Source organism: Lepus europaeus, chromosome 9, assembly GCF_033115175.1.
Source record: "Lepus europaeus isolate LE1 chromosome 9, mLepTim1.pri, whole genome shotgun sequence".
NCBI classification, from domain to species: Eukaryota; Metazoa; Chordata; class Mammalia; order Lagomorpha; family Leporidae; genus Lepus; species Lepus europaeus.
The window spans coordinates 91,834,435-91,859,078 of NC_084835.1; positions in this window are offsets into that span (position 1 = coordinate 91,834,435).

Sequence of the window (24,644 nt, forward strand, 5' to 3'; positions counted from 1 at the left end):
TGATCCTGACTTAAAAATAAACGAAATAAAATAAAAATCAATGCTATGTATAAACAAGACTAGTTGAAATTCTTCTTTCTCATTCTTTTCCCCCAAAAAAATATAATCAAAATCACACTTATTCGCAGTTTACAGTTTAATAAGACCAGAAGAACTAGAACACACACACACACACACACAAAGGCTTAAAGTAAAAAAAAAAAAAAAAAAGAAGAAGAAGAAGAAGAAAAAAAGAAAAAGAAAAAAAAAAAAAACTTGCATTGCCAAGGACATTGGGGATGAATAACACTAGATCTATCTTCATTTTTCCAGAAGATATGTAGGCAGCAAAGTGACAAACAGGATGGAAAAAATTCACCTTACACTTCATGGTAGCATATGTCACAGGTGAACAATTTGATTTTAATATAAATTCTTCATTACCATTTCTAAATAGTTGATGAAATATGCAGTTTAATTTGAAGTTTTGAATGAAAAGTAAGACTCTTTGCTGAATGTACAAAATATGCCAATTTTTGATTACCAATTTGCAGATGGAAATTAATTCAAGGAGTTTTCTAATGTCTATTACATTATCTCTCAAGACATTTCTCAAGCACATTGAACCCATAGTGCATCTTGCTTCACTGATATCACTTTAGATATCAATTTGTGTCCTGTGGTCACTGATCTACTCATACTCATATAATTCATGTATGAGTTTTCAATAAGCTCTATTAGCTGAAATTATGTGGGAATCTTGTGTCATATGTCTGCAGAGTATATGATTACCTTTATAAGCGATTTGAAAATGTCAAAGAAAGAATCTTTACTTTCAAATGTCTATTTTTCATGGCATTGTGTTATGAAGTCTATTCACTTAAAATCTGTGCATAGAGGGATTTTTACTTAATTTATTTTATTTTATTTTGACAAGCAAAGTTAGACAGTGAGAGAGAGAGAGAGACAGAGAAAAAGGTCTTCTTTCTGTTGGTTCACCCCGCTATGGCGGCTCTCTGTGCTGATCCGAAGCCAGGAGCCAGGTGCTTCCTCCCGGTCTCCCATGCGGGTGCAGGGCCCAAGCACTTGGACCATCCTCCACTGCCTTCCTGGGCCACAGCAGAGAGCTGGACTGGAAGAGGAGCAGCTGGGACAGAATCTGGCGTCCCAGCCGGACTAGAACCCAGGGTGCCGGCGCCACAGGCGGAGGATTAGCCAAGTGAGCCGCAGTGCGGGCCACTTATTTTATTTTTAAAAATTATTTGTATGAAAGAGTTACAGAAAAATCAGAAGAAACACACACACAGACACACACATACACACACTGAGAGAGAGAGAGAGAGAGAGAGAGAGAGAGAGAGAGAGGGAGAGCACACTTCATCCATTTGTTCACTCCCCAAATGGGCGCAATTGCCAGGGCTGGACCAGGCTGAAGCCAGCAGCAATAAATTTCTTCCAGTTCTCCCACGTGGGTAGCATGGACCCAAGCACTTGGCCATCTTCCACTGCTTTCTCAGGCTGTAAGTGAGGAACTGAATTGGAAATGGCACCAAGAATCCCATCCATGTCTCTCACATGAAAGGAGAGCTCCATGTATTTGCACCATCTCTTGCTATTGTTTTCCAGATTATATATTAGCACAAAGCTGGAATCAGGAGCAAAGCTGGGTCTCAAACTCAGGTATAACAATGTGGAATGAGGACATCCACAATGACAACTTAACCCACTGCACCACAATGCCCACCCCATAACTATTTTACTATTTCTATAAGCTCATATTTCTTAGCTTTTATATGGAATTTGTCTTTATGTACCTGACTTGCTTCACTTAATATAATACCCTCCAGTTCCATGCAAGTCCTAGCAATGCTATCTAGCATCAAGCTGTCCCACTCCTTGTGGGAGTTTTCCGGATACTTTCTTCCATCTATAGAACTTACGCACTCTGGATGTTACAACTAAATTTACATCATTCAGATATTTTTAAATTGTAATTGTGTTAGTTATAAGAAGTCCATAAATACAACATTAGCCTGAGAAATTATTTCTTCATTGAAGACTACAGAGAAATTATCTTTTCAAAAACATATATTTATGTGCCTTTCACTGTAATAGACTGAAAATTCCAATATCCATTGTGGCTATAAATTAGATGGATTGACATTTTTATAAGTAGACTAAAACTCATTCACTGAGGTGAACATTATCCTTGAAAGTAGTCCCTGTAGAACACTATTATAGTTATTATAGCTATTAATTAGGTGCTCAAATATTTCATCAACTACTCATTTGGACTTCTTTAGATTTAATTCACAGAAAACAGAATATGTAAGTTCCCTGAATTTACTGTGTGCCATACTGTTTATTGACCTACCCTATTACAAACAATATACCTAATTCTTTAAGGAAATTCCCACAGAGAATATTTAAGACTATTTTCAGCAAAGCAAATTATTTTGACTAAGTATATAATGGGTCCACTGGTAACCATGAAGGGTATCTAAGATGAGGAATCTCATAAAAAGAATTTAGAGGAAAAAGATCTGAAATAAAGCCTGACATTGTCTTAATTCACATGATTTAGGTCTTGAAAAAGTTGGAACATTCCTGAATGTAATCTTGTTCCTGGAATTAATGTTTCAAAGTTTTGTAGAAAACTCTGTGGACTCCTCTGAATTTCTGAAACTGAGACTCTTGGCCCTTTCCAGCTTTGGCTTCTAATTTGCACGTAGCTTTGCTCTTTCTGTTGGTAGTACTCCATCTAGTCCTTTGCTCTTCCAATTTCTCTTTTAGCACTCTAGAAATGCTATATAGCTTTCCAAAGTCCTCATTCAGGAAAAAAAGAAAGAGATAAATTTACTTGGGATACATCTTTCCAATGTAAAATTCAATCATATTACTTGGAACCATGAATAACCATTCTCTATCTCAAGAGTTGTGGTGGAATTAAACTCATTTTCTCAAATAAATATGACTCTGATCACATGAATAGAGAGGTCAAATACGACAGATTGTGAGCCAAGCAGGTGTCAAAGGAGAAAATCCAAGGTGTTCCACCACCCACAATGTCAATTCCTGTTTTCATCTTAAAAGCTCCACTGAGGCACTACTTTTTGTCAGAGTTTCTTTGGTACATGCCACCACACAACCACCTCATCGTTGTCTATGGCATTCATTTCACAATTACATATTCAATTATCTATAACTTCTTCTATTTTGAAAGCTGAAATATCTGCTCATATTTAAAATATTGAATTTTCCTTTCTGTCATCTATTCATCTAGTTCCTTTGAATACTCTGATTAGAACATGAGCCCCATTGGAGTACAGATCAAATCTAGCCTTTTCCTGTATGCTGTAAACCACATTTACATATAACAGTTATTGGTTAATTGATTATTTTGCTCAGAATTCTTCATACATGTAAAAATTTCATCTCTGAAAGGATTTTCTCTCTTGCACTCTGTTCAGACTTGGAGAATTTTTGGAGAAGTCTCTGGGTTTGGGAGAAAGAGATAGGTTTCTGTTCCGGAAGCTCACTCTTAGGCAACAATTCATCTGTGCTCAAACACAGATGGCAAACCCTAAAGTCTTTAGAGAAGGTTAAGGAATATTAGAGGAAATCCACGGAGGAAAGCACACTGTTGTGACTATTCTTATAGAAGTATCAGAGAGCCTAATTGTATTTGTGATTTCTTCTTTTTTTTTTTTGACAGGCAGAGTGGACAGTGAGAGAGAGACAGAGAGAAAGGTCTTCCTTTTCCATTGGTTCACCCTCCAATGGCCGCCGCAGCTGGTGCGCTGCGGCCGGTACACCGCGCTGATCCAATGGCAGGAGCCAGATGCTTCTCCTGGTCTCCCATGGGGCGCAGGGCCCAAGGACTTTGGACCATCCTCCACTGCACTCCCTGGCCACAGCAGAGAGCTGGCCTGGAAGAGGGGCAACCGGGACAGGATCGGTGCCCCGACCGGGACTAGAACCCGGTGTGCCGGTGCCGCAAGGCGGAGGATTAGCCTAGTGAGCCGCGGCGCCGGCCTGTATTTGTGATTTCTAAGCATGACAAGCGCCTATGATATTTTTAATCATGCTTTAATGTCCTAGAAGGCACGATCATAAATGAGTAACATTTATGGTTAGATAATTTAGAGTCAAAAGAAAAGTTTAACAGAAATAGTGTCATCTCTTATACTTACATTTATATATTTAAAAAGACCAGATTGAGAGAAACTCTTGATTGACTACAAGTTGCATAATATGACTGTTACAAAAATCAGCATTGGTTTACAATAATGAAAATACACTCAATGTCACACTTGCTTGTCTTCCACACTTATCTGCACCTACCTGGAATACAGTGTTCGTCTCTGGCTAAAATATTTAAAGAATATCGAAAGATTAGGCAAATCCAAAAAAAAAAATGGTTGTGATGATATAAGCCTGGAAACCAAGTCACATGATTAAGAGTTACATCAGGTGGAGCAAGCATTATAGCTTAGCGGGTTATAGCAGTCCCAGTTTGAGTCTCGGCTTCTCTACTTCTGATCCAGCTCCCTGTTAATGTGCCTGGGAAAGCAGTGGATTGTAACCAAAGTGCTTGGGTTCCTGCCACACATATGGGAGATCTGGGAGAAGCTCCTGGCTCCTGACTTCTGCCTGGCTCAGCCCCAACCATTGCAGCCATTTGGAGAGTGAACCAGCAGATGGAAGATCTTTCTCTCTGTCTCTTCCCTTCTCTCTGTAACTCTGCTTTTGAAATAAAATAAAATAAATCTAAAAAAAAAAAAAAAAAAACCACAATGTTAGAGCAGGTGGCAATGTCCATAAAAGAGAAAGCTAAGAAAAATAAAGTGGAATTCTTCAAATATTTGAAGTACTAACATGTGTACAAAACATTGATTGTGTTGTAAAAGTTATTGCTAATCTGTGCCTATTAAGAGAATATTCAAGCAAAGAGAGGTTACCTAACAAACTGAACTGTGCACAATGGGATCAGGTGATATTTCATGTAGTGAACTCCCAAGTTGTTCAAACAGGCATTGAAGACACATCTGAAACAGAGCCTTACAAAATACTCTTTTTTATTTTAAAATTTTTTAATGTTTTATTTATTTATTTGAGAGGTAGAGTTACAGACTATGAGAGGGAGAGAGATAAAGGTCTTCCTTCTGTTGGTTCACTCCCCAAATGGCTGCAATGGCTGGAACTATGTCGATCCATAGCCAGGAGCCAGGTGCTTCTTCCTGGTCTCCCATGCGGGTGCAGGGGCCCAAGGACTTGGGCCATCTTCTACTGCTTTCCCAAGCCATAGCAGAGAGCTGGATTGGAAGAGGAACAGCCGGGACTTGAACCAGTGCCCATATGGGATGCCGGCATGGTGGGCGGAGGATTAACCTACTGCGCCATGGCACCAGCTCCAATAAAGTATTCTAACACTGACAACATAGGCCTTGAGGTTTTTCTGCATCCTGAGATACACTTGCCACAATAAGATAATTAGAAAGTCATCTTCACTCCCAAAATGAAACCTGAAGTTGACTTTCAAATAGATAATGCTTCTGAAGCCTTCTTACTTTTTATTGTGAAAATATTGCTGGGGCCTACATAAACATGGAGCAGAATATCAGAGGAGAAGTAATATTCTCTCTCCAGTGTGTTTGTCTTTACCTGAAGAAACTGTGTAACATTCTTTGGATATGGAAGACAACTAGACCCTGAGATAGTTGTAGAGGGGTTTTTCAGAATGCTTTGCTGTAAGATTAATGTGTATGTTTCTTTCATTGTGCACATCCTGTGCTAAACACATGACATCAAGGCCAGGCAGATAAAGTGAACTTTATTTGTTGAAATCACCAGCCACATTCATTTTCATATAGCTCCTGAGTATGAAGGGAGAAACCTACTGTTTCCACATTTGTTAGTTTGGAAACGTTCATCTAATTTAACTGCCATGTGACTTTTATTTTCCTTCATAAAGGGGTGCCAGGTGTTATAAGGATACAGTAAGTCAAAAGCCACTTTCAGCCTCATTGTCCCTTTAACTAAGCCTCATAAAAGCAGATGGATGGCTCAGGCCAACTTCTTTCTATGATCAGCCAAAGATAAATACTTTGTGCCTTATCAGCTGAAAAGGAAATTCTTCATTTTTATCAGAGAATAGACTATAGTTGCTTAGTTTGAAATAAAAATCAATGACTCCATTTGGTATTGTTTAAAAAATTTTCTCTTTTTTGTTAAGCTACAACAAACAACTAAATCTCCCAATAAGTTCCCTCTCATATAAAACTTAAGTTAAATAGTGAATGCTTACTCTTGACTAACAAACTCGATGAAGGTAGAAATATAGATTCTATGTAAGTTACCAGAATTTTGATCAGATCATAAAACTAAATTCCAGTATTTTAACGATTTCAAATGAGTTATAAAGAACTTGAATCCCAAATTTATATTTAAAGTTATACCTAATATAATGAACTTTACCAGCTCATATTTTATTCTTTCCAAGACTTCACAGAACCCTTCACAGATTCCTGAGACTCTACCTCCTGGGGCTCCTCAGATCCCAATCATCCCCTATCTTTTTAAGTATTAAATGTTTATACCAATCATTTGAGAATCATATATTGCATTGCCTTGGCATTTGACTTTTGATATGGGCTGGTACTGTTCCCTTTGAATGGGCTATATATTCTCAAGATTGGAAGTCAGATAGAATCAGTGCACCATTTTGCATCTAGAGGTGCTCCATGAGTGAGAGTATGGCACCAAGAACCCCGAATATATTTGGGAAGTCCCAAATATATTTGGGAAAATTTGCGCACCAAAGTAGTGGGAGACTAAAAGTTAGAAACTATGTTTCCTTACTCATGAGTTCAGGTTTCTTCTCATTCATCACTTACCTTAATTGTATCTCAGTGCTAGGAACTGGTCATATTGAGGAAAGACTCAAGAGCTAACTTACATCATGCTTTAATTTCTCTCTGTTCCTTATTCTTTGCATTTTAAAAAAGGTGTTGGGAGGAATTACATAATCTCCTGGAAAAAAATGTTGGAGTTTTAGATGTTATTGTGGAGATCAGGGGAGTGTGCAGAAGTATTGAAAATGCTACAGTAGAAGCAAATGGCCCCTCTGCTTTAGACCAGTCATACTTGGAGAGAAAATATATAGCATCTGTACTGTGTTCAACATTCAAGCTCCCAAAGAAAATAACTACATTTTGGATTTCTGACCATGCATTTTTGCTTGTGTAAATATATAATTCAAGGAAAACTTCTATAGGTTATGAGAAAAATAAATAAATTCTTTAAGTGCTCACTAAGTATTATTAATGTAATATTATAATTTATGGCTCTAAGTCTATGTTACAGAAGTAGAGATGTGTTATAATTATAATAAAATGCCATAATAATTTTCTATCTGTTCATGCAATGGGAATGTACAAAATACATATTCGCAATATAAAAGAAAAAAGAAATAATGCAAAGGGAGTGAGAGAAAATGCCCAGTTGCTGAGGAAATGACAAATATTTGAAACTCTCCTGACAGTAAAATACATGGTACAGATGGGAAAGAAAGATATCATTTGGTACACAGTTAAGTGTATGTCTAATAAAATCAGAGTAGTTCAAACATAAACGAGATGATTGGAATTAAAATAGTGAAAAATCATGAAAATGTCTCGCACTCTAAAGGTTTCAACTATTGCCAGAGTTCAAATTCTATCCATTTATTTTTATAGTTATTTTATTAAACGTTGATGATAACTGGAATGATAACAGCTGCAATATTAATAACTGATATCTTTGGAGCTTACTTTGTGACTGGCACCAGTTTAGATCTTTTACTTACTTTAGAAGATGCACTTCTTCACAGTAACTCCATGTGATAAGAACTTTTATTAGGCCCAATTCAGAGTGAAGGAATTGAGGCAAGGAGAAGTTAGGTAATGTGCCTATGGTCATACAGCTATTTACATTCAGGGCTCTCATCCACTGTACAATACTGCCTTTTCCATATATCCAGTATTCTCCCCTATCTTTCACATATTTACTGTTTGTATACCTAATAATTTATTTGTATTCAAAGCATAGTAGCCACAAAGACCAAAAAAAAAAAAAAAAGGAAAAGAAAAGAAAAGAAAAAAGAACAGCTTACAGTGCAAGCACTTGGAAGGTAGGCAGATATCAAACAAATAGCTTGGCTCTGTCCCATGAGCAATTATAAAAGAGTCAAGGATTCTTCTTGAAGCCACTAGGTTATGCACCTGAGTTCTTGCCATCCTGACCTGCAGAAATGAGCTAGCCTCTAACATTTCCCAGGTTCCCAGGGTCCCCACATGGACTCCTTGTGCCTATGCGTTTTTCTTGTTGCTTTTTTGATGATGATCTTCATGAAAGTATTTTTCCTTTACACAGATATATTCTAATTATGACCACTTAATGAACTTCAGTAGGATTAGAATGATCAGATCATCCAATTCATACTACTTTCGGTAAAACCTTGCTAACCGAAGCATACATAAACTAGATGTCCACCACAAATTGAAATAACAGTATTTGGACTTTCTAAGGCTGACTTCCTAGCTACTACTCATTACGTGTAAATTCAACTGTATTTTTCATCAGAAGCACCTAGGATCTATCATGTTCTATAATCAAGGTTCAACTAACACAATGTCTCAAAGGAAATGTGATATTTCTCCTTCACCATAAGTAAGGCCCAACTTCTTAGTTTTTATTTCCTTTCATATGATATTTCTCCAGATAAAGAATAGAAACTTCCACTCTCACAAGTTTATTGTATTGACTTAGAACTTTCATTAAGACAAGTAAATTATACAAAATATAATAATCTACCATCTCCATGCATAAAAAATTAGTCAATTTTATTGCATAGCACATCATAGGTCCAATCCAACTACTATTTCTTCATCAAGTTTTTTTCCACATGAGAAGAAATCCATGACTTTTTTGTTAATTGGAGGGATTGGTGGTTCCATCCTCAAACAAACAAGAGCTTGCATATACATATTGCTCAGACACATGCAGGAAAGAGATGTCAAATGTAAAAAATATAATGAAAGAGGGTTTAATAAAAATACTGTTTACAAAGTCAGGTAGGAGTAACAAAGGCCATAGGGAATGGTAAAGCTTGTGACAGCGAGGGAACGACTGTAAGTAGAGAATGCTACTATGAACCTGTATGTGTGAGAGATACCCATTGCTCAGAGGACAGACACAGTCATTACAACTCCAATATTCATCAACAAGGGAGAGAACTGAGGGAATAAATACCCCATTTTCTATCCTCTGTATCAGTCAGTTTTTGATTAGCATAACTAGAACACTCAAGAGGAGCTTCTAGGCTGGCGCCGTGGCTTAACAGGCTAATCCTCTGCCTTGCGGCGCCGGCACACCGGGTTCTAGTCCCGGTTGGGGCGCCGGATTCTATCCCGGTTGCCCCTCTTCCAGGCCAGCTCTCTGCTATGGCCCGGGAAGGCAGTGGAGGATGGCCCAAGTGCTTGGGCCCTGCACCCGCATGGGAGACCAAGAGAAGCACCTGGCTCCTGGCTTCGGATCAGCGCGGTGCGCCGGCCGCAGCGGCCATTGGAGGGTGAACCAACAGCAAAAAGGAAAACCTTTCTCTCTGACTCTCTCTCTCACTATCCACTCTGCCTGTCAAAAAAAAAAAAAAAAAAAAAAAAAAAAAAAAAAAAAAAAGGAGCTTCTTAGGGAGGATGAAGGTTTGGAAGTGCAAAATCGAAAATCAGGTGCCCCACGGGTTCAAGCATCTTAGGAAGCTGAAGAAGGCTGGAAGAATGCTTACACTGGTGAACTGGGAAGCAGGGACAGGAAGTATACTCAGCTTATATAGCCAACCCTCTTGTGAGAACTATGTTCTGTGGGTAAGCCCTCAATGACCTAAGGACCAGGTTTACCTCTCAGACACCATAATTTTGATTGAATTTCTACTGATAATCTATGGGCCATTTACATTAAACTATTAACCATTATCATAAGACTTTGAGGCTTGAACATCTGCTTAGTATACGGAGTCAAAAGCTTTTTACTCCTTCTGAGTTGTTACTTGGCTAAATCCAGTCAGAAGCAAAGGACAAGGGGCCCAGTTAATGAAGTCTGTAAACTCAGCACTGAAAGAAGGCAGGAGGGTGGATCTGCACAGAGAATTCCACTAAAACACAAAACTCAGTGTGACCAGTAGATACTTTATAATAAAAAGAACAGTAGGGTCTGTGCAGATGCAGTCTCCTGTCCCCAGGTAGGGTTAAGTACCACAGAGGCATGACTCTGCTCAGATTTTCTGAGACTGAAAAGTAAGTACATTTATTTTACAATTAAATATAATTTCCTGAAGATGAAAAAGCTCTTAAGTTTTAATTACAGTTCTCACTGTTGTTGCTCTTAATATGCCAAGTTTCACAAAAGAATCTTTAACAAAGCGTATTTTTGCAAAATGGCAAAAGCAACAGTAAAAACTGAAGTGGATGTGGTAATCCTAACAGAAAATTTCAGATAAGGATAGTTGGGCATGGATTTTTATTTCAAATTAGAAATTTGATGAGTTATTGATCTCATTGTATAACAAGTGAATCAGTTTGCTATGAGAAACAGCCTTTTGTGTTATAATTGATTGGGACTAAGATCAGAGTAATAATTAACAATAGCAAACTGGTAATAATGTTTTAAACTAGTTAAAGGAGACAAGATTGCAGGAAGAAGAACACCTAGTGGTGGGGAGTAGAAGTAGGGAGAGGTATATATTAGGAGCCTCTTGAACAAGAATAAAATCAAGGACAGGTAGAAAGGAGAGGTGCTGGAGAAGAGATGTGCTTAATGGAAATTGGATTTGGCGGGGTTGACATAGGGAAAAATGACTTTGCAAACACAGGAAGCAGGCTAGGGAAAATATGCAAGGGAAGCAAAGGGATCCGCTGCAATATAAAAGAGATGAAATTCTATAGAGTAATATGCAGCTTAAAGCTACTTGCTCACTGCTGTTAATGATATATTGATGGGAGGAGCCAGAAGAGAACTCTATGTTAGGTGGACATAGATCCAAAAGTTCCATCTGTGGTTCCAGAGACTAGGCTTTTGACAAACATCAATAATTGTATTCACTAATGTAGTCCTACCTCCACTCAAAACTTCTAAAGAAAGGGCTCTGAGCTGTGTCAAAGGCTAAATGCATGTAACCTAGGTGCATGCAGTGTGAAACTATCATAGAACAAGACTTTCTTTTACCTGCCTCAGAATTAGGAATAGGATTTTCAGTGGAGCTGAGAAAACATGTGTCCATTTATAAACAACCAACAAATAGTTTTGAAAGAATAAATAATTTCTTTTTCTTTCTTTCTTTCTTTCTTTCTTTTTTTTTTTTTTTGACAGGCAGAGTAGACAATGGAGAGACAGAGAGAAAGGTCTTCCTTTTCCATTGGTTCACCCCCCCCACCCCAAGGCCGCTGCGGCCGGCACACCGCGCTGATCCGAAGCCAGGAGCCTGGTGCTTCTCCTGGTCTCCCATATGGGTGCAGGACCTAAGGACTTGGGCCATCCTCCACTGCACTCCCGGGCCACAGCAGAGAGCTGGACAGGAAGAGGAGCAACCGGGACAGAATCCAGCGCCACAACCGGGACTAGAACCTGTGGTGCCGGCTCTGCAGGCAGAGGATTAGCCTATTGAGCTGTGGTGCCAGCCTAAATAATTTCAGAATTGAGGATACCTAAAAATATATCCATGTGGTAGCAATGTTTTTTATTTGTAAGAGATGAAACAAATAGCAATAAAAAGTCTACTGCATTAATTGAAAAGGAAAGGTTTATTTTTTTTCCTCATGGATATGGAGCTGCATGGATGCAACTTAACTTTGCAGAGAACTAAACTCCATTGAGCTGAAAGTCATTGAAGAGTGGACAAGGTGAAAAAGATGAAGTAGCCTGATGAGTTCTAACTCTGATTAAGGCCTCAAGGGAGAAGGATAAAATGATATTTATGAGACTTCTCCAAGGTCTGGTCTAATGCACCTTAGGAGAAACACAATGAGAATTTGGACAGAAAGTTTACCCAGGAATATATACTGTACTACACTATGAGCTTGGTCAGAACAGAGAGCACATATGTCTTATTCCCTGTGCCTATCACCTTGTAGGTCCTCAGCAGATATTTGGTTTTAAATAAAATAAAGCGCATGTATTTGTCTGAAAGAATGAGAAGCTAAAGCATTTTGAAAAAAATGATGAAAGATGGCATTATATCCAATATTCAAATATTTATACTGTGTTTTTGTTGAAATATCAATGTAGTACTTTGGTAAGAATTTACTGAGAATATCATATATCTATAATATTATGAAATAGACTATACATGGCAGGGAAACATCATAGTACTTAACATCTAGTGCATTTTAAGGTGGAAATTATCAAGTTATAACCTATACCATGTGCTGAAAGTTTTAAAGATAAACTAAAAAGTCAGTGTTAAAAAAAAGAAATCATAAAATACTTTGGAAAAATGTGAGTGAATATATTAACATGCTTGTTCTTAATGGTTCACATTAACCCAGGGCCCCTGTGAAACAGGCCTGACTTTCACAAATTACTTTTTACTATTTCAATTTTGCCTTTGGCTTATAGCATTAGAAATAAGTGATCTGTAAGAGTTATGACCACTAGAGGAGAAAGACATAAAATATTCTAAGATGTCCAAAACATTAGATTCCTTTGTCTAAAGCCTGACAAGAAAACTAAATCATTTGTAGTTCAGTTTTGAGAAACATATGGACCATCAGATTGCCCCTAAAATAGAGCGACCAAATTTAGAGCTTGACAGAATCAAGTTCATTTGGATACAAGAATCATTGTTGCTTTTTTACTAAGATACACTTTCACTACAATTTTCCCCTGAAAACTTCCTTGAACAGTTAAAAAAATTCAGTTATAAAGGAATGTATTATTTATTGATTAAAAAACACTTTAGCTATACTCTTGAAAATTCCAAATTAGATACTGGGATTATGGCAATAGAATGTACATTAAAATATCAAAAAAAAATTCTACCTCAAATGACCTTAATATCCAGGGATAATTTTTAATCTCTGTGTTCCTGTCTTAATAATCACTCCACCTTTTGTTCAACAAAGTTTCAAATATGCCTTTCTCTTAATATTCCAGTTTGGCTTTAGGAATAGCCTCATAGTATATTACACAACTCAGACCCACTGAAATCTCACAGGTGTCACTTATAATTCCCTCCTTCTAAGGAATACATTCCTCAAAGAGATTCTTTGTCAAGTTGTCTATCCCATTTAAAATAATATCTTAGTGTCCATCACTGTCTTCTATCGTTGATATGAGGACACTTAAAACATTGTACTTTTTTGTTCAACAACAGAGGTCATTTTCATTTTGATATAGTACACTGTATTTAGTCTAAACATTTCTGGCATGTTGTTCACCTAACATTGCCATGAAATTAGCCTTAATTATAAGGAGAGATAATGGTAAACCTAAACTGTTGGCTTTCAATTTGGGCTTGCCCACTCTGTACAGACCAAATTTTCACTTACCTAATTTATGCGGTTTTTCCATTTTCCCTTCTTTATTGTGTCTTCTATTCATAAGCAGTCAAATAAATGTTATGCTTTATGAAGTAGTATTTTATCGCTGACTTTTCAAAGAAATATATATATATTCCATCAGGAGAGTCAAATGAGAAATAGGGAAACTCAAGGCATTGAAATTTTTAGGATTCATTTTTTAGGAACATTTATTCTTGACACCTTCCTTCCTTTTTCTACTAAGGACACTTGCTTTTTAGATTCCTTACACTGAAATCCTACTTATTTAGGTGATGAATATATCTATAGAAATAAATGTTACCTTTACAATCAATATATTTTTGGTTAATTCCATGATCATATTCTGCAGAGGGAAATATTGAGGTGGACTGGCTAAATAGGAGATAGGTTTTAAACATGAACTGTTTGAAAGTTTTTATATTCATATTTCTTAAGGATGAAGAAAATTAATAAATGATATTTGTATTTCATGATTATAAAAATGTGAGTGGTTGCTGTTGTACCAAATATTATTCAATAAATGTTAACTTCAAATAGGTATATGAATTTTTCATGTTATATATAATTAGAATAGTAAGTTCAGGGAAATTATTTCCTGATTGCAACAAGAAATTGATTTATGAATATGCTAACCCTATGATTATAAGACTTTCTGTGAGAGTCCATTTGGTTATGGGACCTTCTAGTACCTTGTACAATGATTTGATCTCCTTAGTGTTGATAGAATAAATGAAAAATTCTCAGACTATTCTGGGATCTTTTGTAAACTAAGCACAATTTCTTCAGCCTTTTCTTTATAACTCTAATGTACAATTTTGGGTAAAAGGAGAACAAAGAAGGAGAAAGAATGTAAAAATGAACAAGAGTAAGAACACTACCTATGCATAACATTCAAATCTGCTATATATATATATATATATATATATATATATATATATTCTGAAGATTCTAGTTTAGTTCATTCTAGTTGTATTTTCCTCTTACCTGCAATCCACTTTCTAACCCATTAAATTTTCTCTTCTCTTCAGAATCGTGGTCAAAACTGCCTTCTTTATGAAAACTACTCAAATACATCAAACTAATTTAATGTTTAATATAAAACAATATCTTTGATATGTTCACTAATATTTAATTTGATGTCTATGATATCTTTTTTAAGACTTATTTACTTATTTGAAAGAGAGGAGGAGACAGAGAGAAATGTCTTTCATCCACTAGTTCACTCCCCAAATGGCCACAACGGCTGGGGTTGGGGTGATCTGAAGCCAGGGTCTAGAGCTTCTTCTGGGTCCCCCTCATGTGTACAGGGGCCCAAGGACTTAGGCCATCTTCTATTGCTTCCTCGGGCCACAGCAGAGAACTGAATCAGAAGTGGAGCGGCCAGGATTCTAACCGGCACCCATATGGGATGCCAGCAATGCAGGTGGCGGCATTATCTGCTATGTCACCATGACGGCCCCAGCATATGATATCTTAATATTCTGAGTCAAAACTAAGCCTGCATGTATACTGTTGATGAGGACAGGTAATACCTGATCCAGGTTGTCGGTCCCTGGCCCGCGAGAGCCCAACGAAATCACCACACAGTCGTTGTTGATTCGGTTCTCGTAGAACTTTTTATTGCAGTCTCCACACTCTTTTCTTTCTCTTCTCTCCTCCCGTCCCCTCCAGCAACCCCCTTTTATAGTCCACAGCCCGATTACTAAAAATGGGCATGAAAAACAGGATGTGGTTCCTCAAACTATTGTTTCAGTTTGAGTCCTGCATGAAAAACAGGATGTACTTCAGTCCATTGTTTCGGTTTAAGTGAGCCAGGCTATGTGACCTCCAGCCACAGGGAATGGTTGTCACGAGCGGCGGGCCTGTGGTTCCCCACACCAGGTGAACTCCGTGTTTGTCTTCATGTGTATCTGTTCAAATCTACTCTGCAAATTGTCTGAGTGATAGCATTATCTGTAAAACTTGTTACATTTTAGTATGCATGGAAGATAATTATATAGTACATAGATGTGAAATACAGGAATAATTAAAACTCCCAATAGGTTGTTCTAGGACACAGGCCAGTTGACTTTTCTATCAAGACTCAGACAGCAAATATTTTCAGTTCTGTGGACTATTTGGTCTCTGCAACAACTAGTCAAATCCATCATTGTAGCATGAAAGAAATAACAAATGCATTATTAGTGAATGAACATTGCTATTTCCAGTAACACTTATTTACTGAAACAGGCAATTAAACTGATGCGGTGTTTTGGCAGTAATTCGGCAACTCCTGTGCTAGAAGACCCTCCCTCTGGTCTTACATTAGATTTCCTTGAGGCAGAGCTTTAGTCCAGGAATTGTACATTGCTATTTAATGCTATAATTAGTAATCCAATGGTAGTTTTTTCACTTTATGTTGCTATATGGGCAAAATGTTGAAATCTTTACCTAATATATACTAAACTGATCTTCTGTATATAAAGAGAATTGAAAATGAATCTTTACTCCTTTACTCCTGTCCAGAAGGCTCCTACTAGCCAAGGTTAATTCTCTGGAAAGCAGGTAACTCACATAATTTTGGTGAGTATAAATACTTTGGAGGACATTTTGATTATATTGAAATTGATGCTTACTCATCTTTCACCTCCTCTGAAGGAATGAATGTCATGTGTAGTGTCAGCCTCTCTCCCTCTCCATGTGGCTTCTCTAGCTGAGCAGTTCCACTGCTATTAGGGAGACCCAGGGCTCTTTTCAGCACATTGGCAGTAGCTTCAAGACCTGCTAGGGAATTAGGCCTAAAACAAATGGGTCTTGCAGTATTTCTGGTGCTTGTGTCTACTGAAAGGTCTCCCAAGCCCAGCCCATATTCAGTGGGCAGGAATATGATTGTTATCTCTCCCAGGATGCTGGGACCCTGGGGCCTTCTTTGGTGACCAAGCAGTGTGGGTGATCTAAGAATCTCTGATCTAGCCTCAGAGTATCTCTGCCTTTATCTCCGACTTACAAGTTCCCACTATATTGAGCCAAGGATGCTCTGAGGAGCAATATTTGCATACAGGTCTTTCCACCTTCATCTTCACTTCTGCCTTTCCTGATCCAGCCCCACCAATGCATTAGGAGGAACCAATGAGGCCGGCGCCACAGTTCAATAGGCTAGTCCTCTGCCTGCGGCACTGGCACACTGGTTTCTAGTCCAGGTCGGGGTGCTGGATTCTGTCCCGGTTGCCCCTCTTCCAGGCCAGCCCTCTGCTACGGCCAGGGAGTGCAGTGGAGGATGACCCAAGTCCTTGGGCCCTGCACCCCATGGGAGACCAGGAGAAGCACCTGGCTTCTGGCTTCGGATCAGCGCGATGCGCTGGCCGCAGCATGCCGGCCCCAGTGGCCATTGGAGGGTGAACCAATGGCAAAGGGAAGACATTTCTCTCTGTCTCTCTCTTTCACTGTCCACTCTGCCTGTCAAAAAAAAAAAAAAAAAAAAAGGAGGAACCAATGGCACTCTGAGTCATAACATTGGCTTATAGGCCTCTCTGCCTGTGCTGATCCTCCCCAGACAACAGATGGTTCAGTCCTTACTTCATTCTATCTGTTGCACAAAACTCACCTGAAATACCTTGCTTTGTCACAGCCTGTTTCCATAGCATGTTTATTTCTCTTCATAGCACATTTATTCACTTGAGTTATGATTTTTTTTTATTTTACCCTTGAAACAGTGAAATGTCACAAGGGTAAAGAATTTGTCTATATTTTCTTTATCTCTGCATCATCAGTGTTGATCATAACTGGCATGTGTAATTGTTCAGTGAACACTTACTGCAAAGTACATAAGTTTGGAATCGGGCACAGTATTTTATTTAGAAAAACTCCATGTCAAGTATTTATCCTCAAAGAATAATAGAATAAGTGTGTAAGCTCAGAAATTAATGAAAGTGCTATTTATAATAAACCTTTCATTTACAGTATTTCCAAAGGTCAAATATTCTGTAAACAGAAAAAAAAAAACAATTTAATGTCTTTAAAACTGCAACTTCAAGATGTGCTTTAAGGGCACAAACACTATGTGTGTGTCTGTGTATAAAATTCTTTTCTTATTTTACTTACAAACACACTCACATAAAATAAATATATGAAAATATTTGCAAAATTAATGATAAATTTGTGTTCTAGGTTTTGGGAGATTTTCACTTTGGTTTTCTTTGCTGATCTAACTATATTTTTGGGTATATAATATACATGGCATTTTATTTTAGTAAAAAGCAGTCCAATTTATCTGGTACTTCTGTGAAGGCTGTTGCATTTTAAACCACCTTCAAACAATTTAATAGTTGAATGTTTTCTCATTGTGTCATTTATGTTCTTTAGTTCATTTAAAGTCTTGCATTCCAGGTTGCAACAGGGAAATTCTCTTGAATATTATGCTTTACCTGGGACTAAATAGCAAAAGTTTGAATACTTCTCATGTAGTGAATAAAATTGGCCAAATTTATTGACTATCACTTTTTTTTGTAAAGGAATATCCATGACCCACCTCATTTTTTTTTAGAGGACCAAATAGAGAAGCATAACTATGCCATACCTTTTCAGAAACATTTTATTGAGAAATGAAAGATTAACAGAAAAAAGGAAGGACTGTACAGGAAAAAACATATATTTACTCAGAATCTATCTAATCTCTTTGTCTTTGTCTTAGAACCAGGCACTTTCTGTTGCTTCATTTACTTAGGCTCCTGATCTACTCTAGTCTAAGAGCCATGAATTCTCACTTCCATGAATGCTTAGATCATCACTTAATATCCACTCATACTCTAACAGTGCTGGACACTCAGGAGCATTTTGTAAATAATTGTTAAATTTAGAACCATCTCTGTGTTCTTCCACATTTCTACACTAGCCAGTACTACCACATTGATACTTAAATCAGAGAGTTTTGTGATTTAATTCTAAAAATGCCTTGTGTGTGAGAAATGGGTATATTCATACTTCTTCCAAAATAACAACCCACCTTTGGGTACAAGAGCTACTCATGAAATAGTCACAGCATTATCACAATTTTATTATTTAAACTTTATCATTTAAATAATACATGTGACACCATGATTACTGCATAGGGAAGTCTCAATAGATGTTAAACTATGTGTTTAGCTTGTGCTACTCCTCCAAGATAATATACTTATTTTATAAAGCATAATTGAAATTTACTGGATCATGCTATGAATTTCCAAGAGAATATCTGCATTCTCACTATGTAAGAGAAGCTAATATGATCTTGGACTTTCCTTTGCATAGACACATAAGTATAAGAATTACATGGCTACAGAGGTGAACATAACCTCGTTTATATTTTAACTCTAAAGAATGATGTAAGCTGAGCTTTGACAGCTTTTCAGTCACCACAGTAAACTTTCTGGCTTCACCCAGCAGTGACAGATAATTCATCACATAACACAATAAATATGAACTTATAGTTGGAGATCAGGATGAATGTTATCCCAAGCAACAGTGGTTGAATTGGCAAATTACTCTTTGCCATAAATAGAGTAACCTTGGAAAGTTGTTGAGCCATAAAACGCACGTTACAAAGACATCTGATACTTGAAAAAGGACCCTAAATTAACCAGCAAAAGGAGGCCATCAGTCTTCCTGATGGATGGGCAGAGATTAATCCTATTTGCTGGTTCATAGCAAATCATGTAATGCCTATTTTCTTCTACAACAAAATGCTACTCCCTACATGTCAGAGTTTTTCTTTTCAAAATAGATTAATATTCTTTTGCTTTGTATCATTGAGCATGCTCTCATTCTTATTTCAACTGTAACAGTTCCAGCCTATTTTAAATATAACATGTTTAAAGCTACTTTAAAGGAATTTCTGGGAGTTAGAGTTTACTACATGCGAGTGAATAGAATTTACAGTTTATTTTTGATTTACAGTCTATAGTTTCTCTTGGAACTATTTAATAGATTCCATGAAAATGCTAACAAGTTTGGCCCAATATGAGAAAAATGAATAATTGTTAGTTACCATTTATCTCCAGATTGGTAACATCCAAAATCTATCAACTTTCATTTTTTATTTTCTTAGGTTTTAAAAGTTCATGCTATTATTAAGAAAATCCATATTTCACAATAAAAAATTATATCATCCTGCCACTAAAGATAAATATCACAGATATTGATTAAAACCACATCTTTACATGCACCCATGGGGGTCATATATTTCAGACCCGAGTCCCATATTTAAACATATTAATTATATTGAGAACATATTATCACATGTTGTTCATTTAAAGTTTCTCAAAACAGAAATCATTGGTCTTGTACTTTTTTCTGACATAATAGCTTACAAATCACACAATAAATAAGATTATCTAATGTCTTTCTAATTAAGTTGAAAATTTGAATAGCTTTCTGTGTTTTTGTTTCTCATATGTTTTAGAATATCTTCACTCTTCTATGAATTTCTCTTCAAAAATATATTTATCCTTTATTTGACATTTTTTTTTCCACAGGCAGAGTTAGTGAGAGAGAGAGAGAGAAAGGTGTTCCTTCCATTGGTTCACCCCCCAAATGGCCGCTATGGCTGGCGCGCTGCACTGATCCGAAGCCAGAAGCCAGGCTCTTCCTTCTGGTCTCCCACGTGGGTGCAGAGCCCAAGCACTTGGGCCATCCTCCACTGCCTTCCCGGGGCCACAGCAGAGGGCTGGACTGGAAGCGGAGCAACTGGAACAGAACCGGCACCCCAACCGGGACTAGAACCCAGAGTGCTGGTGCCGCAGGTGGAGGATTAGCCTAGTAAGCTGCGGCGCCCGCCTATTTGACATTTAATCACATATACTATCTGCATGGAATATCTAACCAAATAAACCGTTGTTGTTTAACTTTTCCAATATATCTTTAAAGGCAAGTACTTTATCACAGTTGGGAAACCAATCATAAAGATTATCCAATACCTTCACTACATATACATTAATGGCAAGGTTCAAAGACTTTAGGTGACTTGTACAACATCATATACATTTTTTTCAGGCAGTTCTATGTGGAAAATGGATATCATCTATTTTCTTATCTAAAGTCCTTCCCTTTCATTTCTGACATTTTGTGAGTTCAGTGGTTAACTCTACTTATAAAGTCCTCAATTTATGTTTTAAATTAAAAACAAAAATTCCAGCCATAGATCACTTGCTGTTACACAGAAACTATGTTTCTTTTTTCCTTGGCTATTTCAGTGCTAACCCAATCTCTTTCTCCCCCCGACCAACACCTCATTACATTTTATTTAAATGAATTAACATGTTATGAATTACTCCAAGAAAAATGAACTCACTGACACGATCAATACTGTTAGGTAACTTGGGGAACTCACAAATCTTAACTATGTGTTATTGCTATTGCCTTGTCATCACTCACTGAAATTTTTTAAGTGGCAAGAAATAAGTATTGTGAAAGTATAGCAGAATACAATGCTTCTCATGGTCACTTTTAAGGAGAAAGAGAAATTCACATTTGATCCAATTATGAGATTCTGTCATCCTCCACAGTACATAGTGTCCTGAACACAAGCTCTCAATTTTATTTTTAACTTTTTTTAATTTAAAGATAGATTTTTACCAAATCTTCAGTCAAGTGCTCACAATTGCACATTAGTTACCTGCTGATTTAGTTTCACCAAATGTTAATCAGGCTTCTCTGTTGTCTTGGGTCTCTGAACTTTGGCTGGCCCCAAGTCTAAGCAAGCACTGAAGTGCTGAACATCTTGTACACAGAGCTTACTATGGCTAAAAATATTTCCTGTCAGACCACCCTGACCATGCTGCCTGTTCGTCCCTACTTTCTTGCCCATTTTCTCTTCCAATGTTTTGCTATCTCTGCTTCCCTTTCCTCATAAAGAAAATTCTTTTTTTATTTGAATTTTGGAAACTTGCACAAAACTTTGGAGTTAAATTTGTCTCCTTATTATAACAATCTTTCCAAATGAAGTTTCTTCTTTACCTATGTCTGAATTTGTTTTTATGTGACACCAATATTAGACTTAGGTTTTGGATGGAGTAATTCACTTTAACATTTGTATTTATCATAAAAATAGCAGTTATCTAGTAGTATGTATTTTTGGTGTTAGAAAAATCTATAAATTAAACAAACCTATAATTCTTATTTTTAGTTTATTTAGCATTTTTGCATAACAGTGTCAGTGTCCCTAGGTTTATAATAGAGAACGATGAGGTATTAGGAACTGTCAGTAATGTCATACCCTTAATCATAGCAACTACAAGGAAGACTAACCAGAATTTATACTTTATATTCAAATTTTATTTCTGAACAGCATTAAGATAGACTATCTCAGGAAATTCAGCATAACTGAAATCGGTGTAACTTTCGTCTTGTGTCTTAATACCATCTGAAATGTACTAAAGATAGCTTCTTCAGAACGATAAGGCTTGAAATATGGTTGCGCATTCAGACTCAATGTGTGAAGAATAATAAAACCATTTCACAAAGAAAATTATGTAACATAAAGTGAGATAAGAAAAGGATTTCAATGTATCTGGCATTAAGAACTCCACATGTCAGAACATTATATTAGAACAATTTGCCATTATATCTTATTTTAATACAATATTGTTTTCAAAGCAGTTACATCCAGATAGAATTTTCACTTTTTACTGAATTTATACCAATACTTAAAAAGAATTTGAACTATTTTAGAGTTATCTTCCTGCTGAAGGGATAGTAAACTTGATATGGAAATGTTAAGTTGTTCAGGAGGCATCACAAATAGACTTACAAAGGCAGCCTCAGTTGATCAGAATTCACACAATTGTGTTCTCATTTTAAAGGAGTCTGAATTCTATTGTGCATTCTTTTAGAAAGTAATAGACTTTAAAGTGTAACACCTTATATGTTGATTGTATTTTCAATATGTTTTAGAGGAAAAATCAGAGGAATATACTGAAGTTACTATGGCTATTTTTTTTAAAGATTTGTTTATTTATTTGAAAGAGTTACACAGAGAGAGGAGAGGCAGAGAGAGAGAGAGAGAGAAGTCTTCCATTTGCTGGTTGGCAACAACGGTGAGTGCTGTGCTGATCCGAAGCCAGGAGCCAAGAACTTCCGGATCTCCCACGTAGGTGCAGGGGCCCAAGGACTTGAGCCATCTTCTACTGCTTTCCTAGGCCAAAGCAGAGAGCTGGATAAAAGGTAGAACAGCCGGGAATGGAACCGGTGCCCATATGAGACACTGGCACTGCAGACAGCAGTTTTAACCTTTTTGCCACAGTGCTGGCCCCAACTATGGCTATGTTTTAACCAATTCAACTTCCATACCTATAATTGTGAGAAATTAACCACAGCACAATCAGGGGACAAAAACTAAAACATAATGAATTTTCTGTATTGTTTCTTTTTTATTTCTTATGAGATATAATTTACCATAAATAAAGTATGCAGTTGCACTTCTTTGGTGTTATAGGTTACTGAGTTGTGACTCTCTCAGTTTCATCACACATACAATATTATATATACTATATATATATATATATATATATATATATATATATATATAGTACATACATAATGTTAGTAAAATGGCGCAGTCTTGACACCATCCTAGGCTCTAGCCCCGGCCATTGCTGGAAGCCAGGTGGTCACATTGGCCAACCATAGGACTCAGCCCCACCCACATCCTAATGGGATTTGCTGCTCCTGCTTCCCTGCCCAACACTCTGTGAAGTTTTCAAAGGACCTGTTCCTGAACCCACAACTCTCTTTCTCTCCGTCTCCTGATCTCTGTCTCTGTCGTCTCTGTCTCTCTTTCTTACACTCTCTTTCTCCCTCCTTTCTTTCTTCGCCCCTTCCCACCGGTCTGTCGGGTTTCCCCCAATAAACCTTTTCCCTTATTCTGGTGTTTGGTGTGTTTTGTGGCGACCTTACACATAAAATATATAAAAGTGTAATATGTACAATTACATAATGAACAAAAACACCGGCAGAAGCGCACAAAATGTGTTAAAAACACAATAAGAAGTCAATTTTGATGAATCAGAGATTAAACAATGACTCAGAAACAAAATGGAATGGGAAGTTTGGGCAAATAATGGAGGCTCATAAATCAGACAAAATTTTGCATTCTTTCTTGTTTGTAAAGAGAATCTAATGATGGATTTTGATACACATTTAATGTAATGTGAATATTCTGAAAATTTGGATGTGACAAAGCTGACATTCTTGGGCTCATTTTGAAGGTTGTTATGTGTAATTATCTTATGAAATAATGAGAACTCAGGGAAGAATGAGAGTTTACTGAGCTTCCACTTTTTAGTAAATTAGAAGAAGTTTCACATACAACCTCCTACTCTCATTCATTCCATGACTTTAGAGAAGTCACCAGCCCTGTCCAAGTCTCTGTTACTGCATCTTTAAAACAGGGAAATCATATGTACTTCATCACATTGTGATGAGCACAGGTGAAATAACTGACTCAAAGTTCTAAGTACATGGAAGAAGAAATGAATAAAGACGGTTGGAGGCTAATTAAAGAAGAGGAGGAACAAGAACTGGATTTGATATTCAATACTGGACTTGAAATTCAATACTGGGTTGAATATTCACTCAGAGGAGTGCAGTCCACATGTGCTTTAGGAGGTCCTGAGATGCAGTGGGTGACAGCTCCCCTTTCCCTTTCCATTTCTGTGAGGAGATGGAAGGGAAGTTGATCCAGAATGGATCAGCTTTTTCAGACAGGATTCAAGTTATCTAACATTAATTTTCCTCACCAAGTGTCTGTCACAAATTGATTTCTCCAGGATAAAAATACTCAGGGTTTGAAAATACAAGCAAATTATGTATAACTTCATCATTTTGTGTATTTGCTTTAAGATAGCCCAAAAAGTGAGACAGACAATGAATTCCCATTCCCCTCTACTGTAGCTGAGATTACTGTTATCTCAAGTTCTTTCTCACTCACATACCTGAGGTTAATGCTGGCTGGTACTTCAGTTGACAGTTTGATTGTAATAGCTACACATTACCTGTGCATGTGGCCTTGGTACAAGAGAAGTTTGTCTGGGTAAGTGAAGCTCCTAAGAGATCCACATGCAT